We start from the raw sequence: 12,179 nt of genomic DNA on the forward strand, positions 1-12,179 counted from the left end.
CTAGATTCTAAACTACTCAGTTAGCTAGTGGATGGAATTCTAAGCCTGACATTTGCTGGCTGTCCAACGCTGGAGAAATTAATAATTCTCTCTGAACTTCAGTTTTTGTTTTTGTTTTTTTTTTTTTTTTTGAGATAGGGTCTTGCTCTGTCATCCAGGCTTGATTGCTGTGGCACGATCCATGGCTCACTGCAGACTCGACTTTTCAGACTCAAATGATTCTCTCAGCTCAGCCTCTTGAATAGTTGAGATTACAGGTGTGTGTCACCACAGCCAGATAAATTTTTAATTTTTTGTAGCGACAGAGTCTCGCTGTGTTGCCTACACTGGTCTCAAAATCCTGGGCTCAAGCCCTCCTCTTGCCTTAACCTCCCAAAGTGCTGAGATTACAGGCATGAGCCATTGCACCAGGCCCAAATCTCAATTTTTATATATTTGTAACTAGAATAGTATTCCTTGTCTCAAAAGTCCTCAAAAGTTTAAATGAGATGTAAAGTGTCTAGAATTTTAGAAGTCACTCAATTCCACGTTAATTTCTTTCCTTCCTCAACTAATTCTATTTCTGGAACCCCTTGCCATATTCTATGACCAAGTAGAAGCACTGAGAAATCCAAAATAAGCTTTATCAAAGCATTCTAATTTGCTTTAGCATACAGAAGTTTAAAAATTCCCATAACATGTATAATTCGCAAAAATTCCTAAGAGGATCTACAAGACAATTGGCCTGGTTTACTTCACTTGTGATAATCTGGTTCTTTGGTGTATCAAACTTTTGGCCCAGATTCTGTAATAGAAATCAGAAAACTGAGTGAAAACATCTTGGTGCTAATCACTTTCTCACAATCCTAACCCAAAAGTCCTTACCTATCTATGCCTTTTCACAGCATGCCCATACTTTACTCAGCAAGTATGTTTGAAGCACCAAATATGTGCTAGGCACTATCTAGGTGCTAAGTATACAACAATGAGCAAAACAGATTAAAAACTGTCTATGAGTAGGGACAGTCAGACAACAAACCAAATAAGTATGGTCTGTTGGTGAGTGATAAACATGATGGAGAAAAATAAGGTGTAAAGAGAGACAAGGAGAGTTGGGGGTAGGAGTTTGCAATTAAATGTGGTGGTCAGGAAAGTTGCATGAGACGACGAACCGGTAATGACATGAAGGAGACAGGGAATGAGCTGTGTAGAAATCTGGAAGAAGAGCAGAAAGCATGGGAAGTACATAGACCCTGAGCCAGGAAAGTGCCTGGCATATTTATAGAATGGCATGGCTGCAGCAGAGACAAACAAAGGAGAAAATAGCAGGATGTGAAATGAGGTAGGTAAGGGGGTGGGAAAGAGGCAGATTGTGTATGGCCATTATGAGGACTTTGTCTTTTACTCTAAGTGAAATGGAAGTCTTTGGTAGGTTTGAGCAGTGACATGATCTGACCTATGTTTTAAAAGGACTATTTCAGCTGCTGTGTTGTGAAATAGGCTGAAAAGCAGTGAGATCAGCAAGGAGATGGCTGCAGTAATCCGGTGAGACATGATGCAAATATTTGCTGATGGATGGGATGTGGGGTGTGAGAAACAGAAATCAAGAAGGACTCCAAGTTTTTTGGCATGAGACAGTAAAAGGATGATGTTGCCCTTAACCTATGTGCAGAAGACTACAGGAAAAACAGGTTTGGGGGCAGATCAGCAGTTTGGTATTGGACATACAACTTTGAGATGATTATCAGACATTCAAAGAGAGATGTCATGTAGGAAATTAGCTATCAAATCAGGACATAGGGGAGAAATCTGGGCTGGAGATATAAATGTGAGTGTTGTCAACCTATACATGGTATTGAGAGAAAAACAGATATACATGTGCATAGAGACAGGCAAATGGGTAAGATGTGGTAGAGGGAGTTTGTAGAAGGTCTCTACTGAGTGCTTCAATGTTCCCAGGGGAATGAGAAGCCAGGTTATCCATAGGAAGTTACTAGTTAAGGGTCAGGAGGAATGATACATGCCCAGCTGTAGAGTAAGAGTGATTCACAGTAATAGCTGCCAGACTCCTAGTTTTTATCTGGCCCAAGTTTCCCAGACTCTGGAATTCTAGGGCCCATTCTGTCAGTGCCTCTCTTTGTTCTACTATCCCAGTTCTCAGGTTTTCTCACCTGTATCTTTGTGGTAGGGTAACCATACAACGTGGCTCTTTCCTGAATAGGAACTTTAGAATCCTGGCTCAGAGAACCTGCTCCTCCAAATCATTTGGATCCACAGTGCCTGGAAAGAAGAAGAAGGAACAATCAAGCTCAACAGCTTCAAACCTCACTCCATTTTTTTACATGAATCTTAGGGAAACAATTTTATTTGTGGTAAAAGATTTATATGTGCAGATGTCCATAAGTTTTATTTATAATAAAACAAAAACAAAATGTGGAAACACTCTAAACATCTCAAGAAGGGGAATGGTTAAATAAATTGTCATATACCTATGAGATAAAATATGATATAGGGATTAAAAGCAATGTTTGCAATAATGCTTAATAACATGAGAAATGACTATAGTATAATGTTAGATAAAAATTAACATAGATATCAGCTGGATTGTGAGAGATTTTCTCACTCTAGAGAGATTCTTCATGCAATCAGTATGTCAACAGACACAGATGTTTCCCTTTCTTCTTATGATAACAATCAGGGATCCAAACTTGTTCTCATTGGAATGGTGGGCTTTCTAGCAGTTGTTGCATATGGATTATACAAATGGATGAGCACAGGAAATGCTAAAATGTCCCTTCCCCTGATCCACATGTGTGTGGCAGCCCAAGGCTTTGTTGTAGAAGCAATCACTGTTGGTATGGGCTGTTCTGTGTATTAGGAATTCTGGGCAAAGCCTAAGCCTTGGAAGAAATGTTGTCTTGGTCTTGTTGTAGGAGCTTACTTTAGTTAGACATCTCATTATTGAGGTTACATGTTTATGTCAGAAATAAATTATTTGAATGGGTTCAGATGAGAACACGGTATTTTGAATACTGGCTTCCTTTCTTGCAGGCTTGATTTGCCTGGTGACCAAATTACTAGTGACTAGTTCACTAACTAGGTCATTCAAGGGAAGTCAAGTTAACACAAAAGAAACATGTCACCTAATTGTACTTGATGGTGTTAAAACTTAAAACCACCTTCTTAGACTGTAAAGATGAAATTAGGGCCGGGTGTGGTGGCTCATCCCTGTAATCCCAGCACTTTGGGAGGCCAAGGTGAGTGGATCACTTGAGGCCAGGAGTTTGAGACCAGACTGGCCAACATAGCAAAACCCCATCTGTACCAAAAATACAAACAAACAAGCAAACAAAAAAATAGCCAGGTATGGTGGCACATGCCTGTAATCCCAGTTACTTGGGAGAGTAAGGCATGAGAATCACTGGAACCTGGGAGGCAGTGGTTGCAGTGAGCCAAGATCATGCTATTGCACTGCAGCCTGGACAACAGAGTGAGACTGCATAAAAAAAGAAAAGAGAGAGAGAGAGAAAGGAAGGAAGGAAGGAAGGAAGGAAGGAAGGAAGGAAGGAAGGAAGGAAGGAAGGAAGGAAGGAAGGGAAAGAAAGAAGGGAGGGAGGGAAGGAGAGGAAGGAAGGAGGGGAGGAGGAGGGATGATGTGGGAGGAGGGGAGGGAGGGAGGAAGGAAGGAAGAAGGAAGGAAGGAAAGGGAAAGAAAGAAGGAAAGAAAGAAAGAAGGGAGGGAGAAAGGAAGAAAGAAAGAGAAGGGAGGGAGGGGGGATAAGGGGGGGCAAGGGGGAGGGAGGAAGGAAGGAAGGAGAAAGAAAGGAAGGAAGGAAGAAGAAAGAAAGAAAAGAAAGAAGGAAGGAAGAAAGGAAGGAAGGAAGGAAAGAAACATTAGTTATAAAGAAGATAGCCAGCCAATCCTGAAGTATTTCCAGTTTGCTGCAGAATTTCACATGCTTTGAATGTTATATAGGAGTCCTATCTGCTTCAATTAATTTAACTTGTCTTCTATCTGTCTTGTGGACTGGCTGGGTCTTTTAGAACTCTTTCTAAAACGTGCATGGAGTATATTGATAACCTATAATGCCTCCCACAACTCTCAAGGGTGTATGTGTGTCTAAACCTAATCTAGAAAGCTTACAATGGAGCTGCATAGTAATAGTATTTGTTTCAGAATCACAATTGCAAACATGAGAATAACTTAATTATGGACTCCAGTTTGGCTCTTTTATAATTGCAGAATTATATTTTAACTGATGTTATAATAATTTTTAAAGTCATCTTGAAATAGAAATATGTATTTTAAGCACTCATGCTAAGGTAAGTGAAGAACACTTTTTAAATTTTCTCCAGAAGAGTCATAAACATGAAACTAAACACATTACCTATAATGAAAGTGACTAATGAACAAGCTGGTTTGGCCAGTTACTATACAGAAACTTTGATATACAACAGAATGTTTTATTTGTAATTTTTTTTTTTTTTTTGAGAAGGAGTCTTGCTCTGTCACCCAGGCTCTGGAGTGCAATGCCACAATCACGGCTCACTGAAGCCTTGATCTCCTAGACTCAAGCAATCCTCCCACGTCAGCCTGCTGAGTAGCTGGGACTACAGATGTATACCACCACGCCCAGCTAATTAGAACACTTTATTGCACTTGTGAAATTCTCTTGTCTAACCTGAATTTATATTCTATAGTGATAACATAGTGTATGTATTGTTATTAAAGTGACTATGTCAAAAATTAATATAAAACTATATATACACTATGATTCCAATTTTATACTTTCATATGTGCAGAGAACACAGAATAAAAAGAAATATTCCTCATAATTACTTGTCAGTGGAAGACTTGGGTTTTTTCTATGTTATATATTTCTATGTTTTCCAAATTTTCAGTCAGAAGCAGATATTTTTCTTATAATTATATTTTTTAATTATGATGAAGAATTTTCAGCAAAAATCAAAATAAGGAACTCTTAAGTTATCCCCAGTCCTCCTTGGGTCACTCTGTCCAGCTTCTAATTCCTCTGCTTATTTTAGTTGTAGGTTCTATGAGATCTCTCCAATATTTGATACCTCATTCCTAAACTAAGTGGTCAAATGTGAGTGATGGGGCAAAAGGCTTTAGGATGCTAAATAAGAGCTGAGCAGGTGGTAAACCTGTGACACTGGTGTGATGGATTTAGGAGTGGTCTCCTTGCAGCCCTGGAGCCCTTTATCAGACTGGGATTTCACCCATCTGAGCTGGCAACAAGAGCTGTTATTCCCAAGACATCTAGAACTCATCAATTGTGCTTGGATTGTTTACTTACTTCACTCATGCTCCTGAATTCTTTGTAGCAGAGTCATTTCCTGTTTAAATCTCTCCAAACTTTCCCCGCTTTGGCCCAGAACTGAAAACTATCTGTTCTGCAGTGCATAAAATATTCTTCACAAAGGTAAGCTCTTAGTTATGTATCAGTCTGTTCTGGAAGACAGTCAAATAGTTGAGACCTACAGTTAGTCCATGAGATCAGGAAGTGACCAAGCCATCACAGGTGGTGCACCTACCTAACTTGAATCCTTATGTATCATTTTCTGTGTTAGTAAGTAGCTCCACGTTTTCCTTCGGGAGGCTCACTTTAATATCCTATCCTTCTGCTTCTTTAAGATTGGGAAACCACCCAGGCCTCCCAGGTCTTGGCAAGCAACACTCTGACTTCATGTTGTTACTCAGCATTTTGTCTCTTATTGAAATGCCTGGCTCTGCACAACCGGTTTGTAAAGTCTGAAGATCCCCTGGGCATGCCCAGAAACACAGCAGCCTCAGGAAGACGGAACTGAAAAGAACACACAGTGAGAACAGGAGAAGGGCTTTATAGCTCCGGTCAGCCTGACTCAAACCTGTATTCATAGCCCAGACTCTTGTTGGTCCACCCAGCCCTTCCTCTCTCTTCTGATCACAATCCTATGGACTCTTCTAGCAGCCACTCAAAAGCCACTTCACTCAGCCTAATGCAATCTATCTCTCCTCTGTGTTTCTTATAATACTTTCATTTATTTTGTCTTACAAATTTTCCTTGTATCATACTTACTTATGTAAATATGTCTTCCTATGAGGTTGTAAGTGTCCAGGAAAATTTGTGATCCAGTTTAGCTTGCATCCTTCTCCTTGAGCCAATGCCTTGTACTTATTAAATAAAAATCCTTGAATTGTGTGGAATTGAATCCCAATCTAAGAAAATAATTTGCTTTAGAATAGATCTGAGAATGCCGAGTAATGCGCAACTCCTGCCTTCCTTGGGGGGACCTGAAACCTTTGGGGGACTGCAATTACTGCTGGATTTGTTATAGTTTCAGCAAAGGCGAGATTTCCCAGGGTTGTTGTGACCTACAGGAATGTTGGCCTCTACTGGCCTTGTTGTCTGGCTTTAAATGATAATGGAATCAAACTAATTTTAATGGTTTATATAGTAAAATCATAAAGATACTGAAAATACTAGCAGTATTAAAGAAGAAAAGCAAAGTCACTTCTTTTTTGAAAGATAAATCTCATTCATCAGGGATTAGTTAAACTTTTATTATAGATAAGGGGAAATTTGAAATTTAATAAGTTAAAATGATAATTAGATCACACCTGTAATCCTAGCACTTTGGGAGGCTGAGGCGGGTGAATCACCTGAGGTTAGGAGTTCAAGGCCAGCCTGGCCAACATGGTGAAACCCTGTCTCCACTAAAAATACAAAACTTAGCCTGGCGTGGTGGCGTGTGCCTGTAATCCCAGCTACTTGACAGGCTGAAGCAGAAGAATTGCTTGAACCCAGAGGCAGAGGTTGCAGTAAGCCGGGATTGTGCCACTTCATTCCACCCTGTGCAAAAGAGCAAAACTCTGCCTCAAAAAAAAAAAAAAAAAAAAAAAAAAGATAATTAGATCCACGTTTGTTATCATGGAAAAGTTTCAAAATGCTTTGTTGGGTGAAAAAAACCTTCTAAAGTAGTATGTTTATTGTGATGCTTTTTTTGGTAAAATTAGATTTAAAAAGATAACTTCTATATAACGTATATGTACACGTGCCTGGAGAAAGCATTTGGAAAAATTATACAGGAATTAATTTTTCCTACAGTTAAAGTGTCCATAACAAAAATTGGTCATAGCATAATTAGCTGCTTATTGAACAAAATTTAATGAATCACTCTTAGTGATAACCAGAACTGACTAAGAATTGGTCTCATCAGAACGACAAAAAGCTGCTGCTTCCCCTGGCTGTAATGGACTGTACTGCAGGCAGACCTGCACAGCGACAGCGATGGGGTGTTAGAGGGCGCTGAATGTGCGGAGAAAAGTGCAAGGAAGTTTGTGTTTCCTTTTGTAAGTTTTGATCTACCTTTTTAAAATTAAAGCTAGCAATAACCTAATACATTTATGGTTATGAAAACAAATTTGTTGTTAAAATTACTATTTTTTAAAATTCTGTTCTACTGTGAGTTTTAACATTTCTGTTCCCATTAAAACATTTTTTTAAAAATCTTAGCTTTAAATTTTAATTTGGCTTAATTTTAATAGGAGATACATGTAAAGGACAAAATCTATAAGGCACATGCTAGTATTCTCCATTCCTATTCCCCAGCTACCCTTCTCCAGTGTCAACCAGTGTTACCTGTTCCTTTACATTCTTTTGGTAAGTTGAGATTTCTTAGGAATGCACCTATTTTGCAACAGTAGAATAGGGTACACAGTAAAATATTAACTGTAGTTATATTCAAACAATAGGATAATAGAAATTTTTTTATAGTTTTCTGGATTAATTTTTCCCCACTAAGTAAAAGAATTAAAGATAATTTTCGAAGCCATTTTGTTGGACTCTGTGACAGCATGCCTAAATATTACATTGTCGTCACTTTTTAATTATTCTATTTCAATGCTTCTGGTCTTTAGTCTTGTTAACAGCGTGGCAATGCAAAAAAAAAAATTACCTTTTGCTTACTTTTTCTTCCTTCCTCTGCCTCAGTCCACATCTCATGAAAAAATAAATATACATCAAAATCATATTCTGAAAATAACTTTCTTTTTATTTTTTTGAGATGATGTCTTGCTCTGTTGCCTAGGCTGGAGTGCAGTGGTGTGATTTCAGCTCACTGCAACCTCTGCCTCCCACGTTCAAGTGATTCTCCTGCCTAAGGCTCCTGAATAGCTGGGATTACAAGCATGCACTACCATGCCCGGCAAATTTTTGTCTTTTTAGTAGAGGCAGGGTTTCACCATATTGGTCAGGCTGGTCTTGAACTCCTGATCTTGTGATCTGCCCACCGCAGCCTCCCAAAGTGTTGGGATTACAGGAGTGAGACACCGCAACCGGCCCTGAAAAGAAATTTCTTAGTAAAATTTTCTCTAGGGATTCTAAGTATAATTTGACCCATTCTAATTAAATCAGATTAATGTCTACCATGCTTGGTTCACTGAAGATGTCTAAGGTAACAGCAATAATAATAGCAAATTCTTAGGACACACTTATCTTGCTGGGTTAGGTAGGAAAAGATATTTATTTTTTAAATGAAGTACAGAAAAGCTTGACAATTAGAGTTGGGATAAAGGTAATTGGCCATATTTACATTTTGAAAATATGCATTTTAAGCTACTTACACTATGCCTGGAATCAAGTATTTTTCTTGGCCTTTTCCAGATGTGAGAATTTGATCAATAGCACCATTTATCCATAACTACAATATATCTGCCTTGGAGTAGACCACCTCAGACCCAGGAAAACATGAGCTCTTCTTGCCTTGTGGTTATGCCACCTGCAAATTCAACCCCAAATTTTCTTTACTGGGTGTTCTCTTCTGTATCCTCTCTCCCTTCCCTTGTTATTTATCTCATTTTTCTTTCTTTCAGGAGGCCAATGTAAACCTAGGGTGGTAGAGTTGAGTGAGCACAAATATAGGACTTTGGGAGCCAGGATTTGTACCTAGTTCTCTACTTAACCAGGTGTCTTAGGCAAATCACATCAGTTTTCTTGTCTCCCTCTCTTCCTTCTTTCCACAAATATTTGTGGAGCTCCTACCCAGTGCTAAACACTATTCTGGGTGCTAGGATGCAAAGATGAACAAGACATGACCATTCCACTTTGAGACTGTGTACTTGATCTCTCCAGCTGTCCCTGAGAAAGCTGCATCTCAAGACAGCGGCTGAAATGAGTTTGTGGTTCTCCCCGCCTGCTGTCTGGCCAGTGAGGAAGTGTGTCTAATGTGGGCACCTACTGAACTCCTCAGTAGCAAGAGAGGAGGACCCAGGGATGGAAGGCATGAAATATGGGAGGGACATGAGGCTCTGTTAGATGGTGTCAGGGAGCAAAAGGTGGCAGCAGTGACAGCAGCAATTTGGCTCTATGCCTTTGGACAATGGAGGCTGTTTCTAGCGCTGCTGTGGTCAGAAGGAAAAGCAAGTGTGCTTTTCTGGGTGGAATATTAAGTGAAGCCAATTAACCAAGGTAGCATAACTTGTTATGATCTACTGTCTGAAAGAATCATAAAAATGCAGGCTCATCTTGAGCCTTGAGTTAGAAAGATAATGAGTTTGGAGGTCAAAAAGAAGCCAGTGAATTAGATGCAAATCATTTCCTGAAATTAAACTCCTTATTCTATGAGGCTCTTGTTTTCCTGGGACTTAGCATTCTTTATGTCTTGACACTTACTGGATAAATGTATAAATAGAAAGCCTTCACAGAACTTATATATACATTGAGAACACATCACATCCTTGGTGGAAAATTGGGAGACTGGTAATCAAGAGTTGAACATTTTATTTTATGAAATAATAATATAACATAAAATGCTATAATTGAGTGGATTGTCTCTTCAATAATTTTACTCATAGAGAGGGCTCACTGCAAGGCCAGATGGAGTAACGTGGAGAAAGGAGAGAAGGCTAGTCCTGTCCCCATGCATCTCAGGAATTCTCTGAGCTAATAACATCTCCTACAAGCATGAAAATCTAGGAGGGAGACCTTTATTGCCAACTCATGAAGGGTGTTGGGTGGGGACAGAAAGAGGACGAGGATAAGGCTCAGAGGCAATGATTAGAAAGTGGAATCTCATTTTCACATATTGCTGCTTACTTTTGGCCAAGCCAAACACTTTCTGAGACTCAGCTTCCTTTTCTGTAAAATGCCGCCTCCCATTCCCTTTTCTGAATTTCTTCCTATTAGAGCAAGGATCCCCAGCCCCTGGGCAGTGGACTGGTACTTGTCTGTAACCTGTTAGGCACTGGACCACACAGCAGGAGGTGAGCGGCAGGCAAGTGAGCATTGCTGCCTGTGCTCTGCCTCCCATTAGATCAGCAGTGGTATTAGATTCTCAGAGGAGTGTGAATCCTATTGTGAACTGCTCATGAGAGGGATCTAGGTTGTGTGCTCCTTATGAGGATCTAACTAATGTTGGATGATCAGAGGTAGAAATGTTTCATTCCAAAACCGTACCCTCACCCTCACCCCATCTCTGTTCATGGAAAAAGTTTCTTCTAGGAAACTGGTCTCCAGTGCCAAAAAGATTGGGGAACGTTGTTAATTCGAGAATGTACTTGCATTAGAAACTTACTTGGATTGATACATTCTTCTTTGAAAACACAAATAAGCCCCACTAGTCCAAGTTTTTTAGTCAAGAGAAACATAAAGCATCTTCCCATTCGAACTGGAATCATCTGATGCTGCAGGTTACTGGAGACAGGTAGAGGAGCCTCTGAGTTGGGCTGCACTGGATTGACAGGTATTGAGCGTAAAGACTCAGGAAGAAACTGATGGGCATGTCTGATCATACAGGTGTCTGCGCAGATGACAACAGAAGGAAACTGTTAAGGGCTTGCCTGGGCACTATCAAGAGAAGTCCAAGTGATTATATGGGGAGAGAGAGAAGGTCACCCAATGGTGCTAGGAATCCAGACCTAGCAGAGAACAGAGTAAGGACAAAAGAAAAGCTGAGGGAAGACCCCTGGTCAAAAGAAGGCCAGTCAGACAAACTTTAGCATCCTGGCTCTGCTGTTCCTGTGCGAGCTTCATTTTTTATGTCTGTAAAATCATGATTATATGCAACTAAAAGCATGGTTAGGAGGATTAAAATGAGAAGACGTGTTGATTCTTAGCATGAGGTTATAACAACACTCAATAAATTATAAACACTATTTTATATTATAAGGACTCTTGTATGAAGGACAAGTAAGTTCATGGTCGAAAGTGAAGATGAGAGAGGAATGAAACACGAGCTGGGCTACGGTGATGGCTGGGTTTTCTTCCAGGAAGACATGTCACATCAACAGACAATGCAGATTTTTAATAGGTCATTGTAGGGGCTGTGGCATCTGAACTGGCCACAAATGAGCCCAGTCTGGCTGGGATCCGGTAGAAAATGTAGTACTGCAGGTAATTCCCAGGAGTCTGGTTTATAGGGCCCTACTGTATCCACAGGACAAAAAGGAGAGAGAGAGAGGCAAAATGTGCCAGATCCTGATGACACTGTCCAGATGTGACTAATTTGCCCAGAAACCAGGGGTCAGAAAATTGAGTAAGTAAAAAAAAAAAAAAAAAAAACTGAGTGAGTGATAAATGGTTTCTTAGAAATGCAGCTCTTTGCCCTCAAAGTAGTTAACCCCAGAGAGTTTCAGATTCTTAGAATGTGTGATATACACTCTTTTGTTTCCTCAAAATAGAAATAACTAATAAAAAAGGATAAGGCCAGGAGCAGTGGCTCATGCCTGTAATTCTAGCACTTTGGGAAGCCAGGAGTTTGAGATTAGCCTGGGCAACATAGCAAGACCCCACCTCAGCAAAAAATAAAACATTAGCTGGGTGTGGTGGGCATGTGCCTGTAGTTTCAGCTACTCTGGAGGCTGAGGTGGGAGGATTGCTTGAGCCCAGGAGTTTGAGGCTGCAGTCAGCCATGATCATGCCTCTGTACTCTAGCCTTGGTGACACACTGAGACCCCATCTCTAAAAAATTAAGTAAATAATTAATCAATCAAATTAAATGTTAAAAGGATAAAAACTAATACATACTCCTTGCAAAATGAATAAATACATGAACAATATAGAAAACTATAAAGTAAAAAATTAGATTTTCATTCATTCAATTGCCAGCGAAGCAAACCTTTTTATAAGTTACTTAGCCATTTCCACTAGTGTGAATTGCTTGCCTTACTCTTACATTACGCATTTTTATCATTATTTTCA

General features: G+C 39.8%; 1 pseudogene; it reads left to right on the forward strand.

The window, feature by feature from the left end:
• Window positions 1-2,629: 2,629 nt before the first annotated feature.
• Window positions 2,630-2,857, forward strand: LOC108590879 (HIG1 domain family member 1A, mitochondrial pseudogene; annotated as a pseudogene).
• Window positions 2,858-12,179: the final 9,322 nt, after the last annotated feature.

The sequence above is a fragment of the Callithrix jacchus genome, chromosome 3, assembly GCF_049354715.1.
Source record: "Callithrix jacchus isolate 240 chromosome 3, calJac240_pri, whole genome shotgun sequence".
Lineage (NCBI taxonomy): Eukaryota > Metazoa > Chordata > Mammalia > Primates > Cebidae > Callithrix > Callithrix jacchus.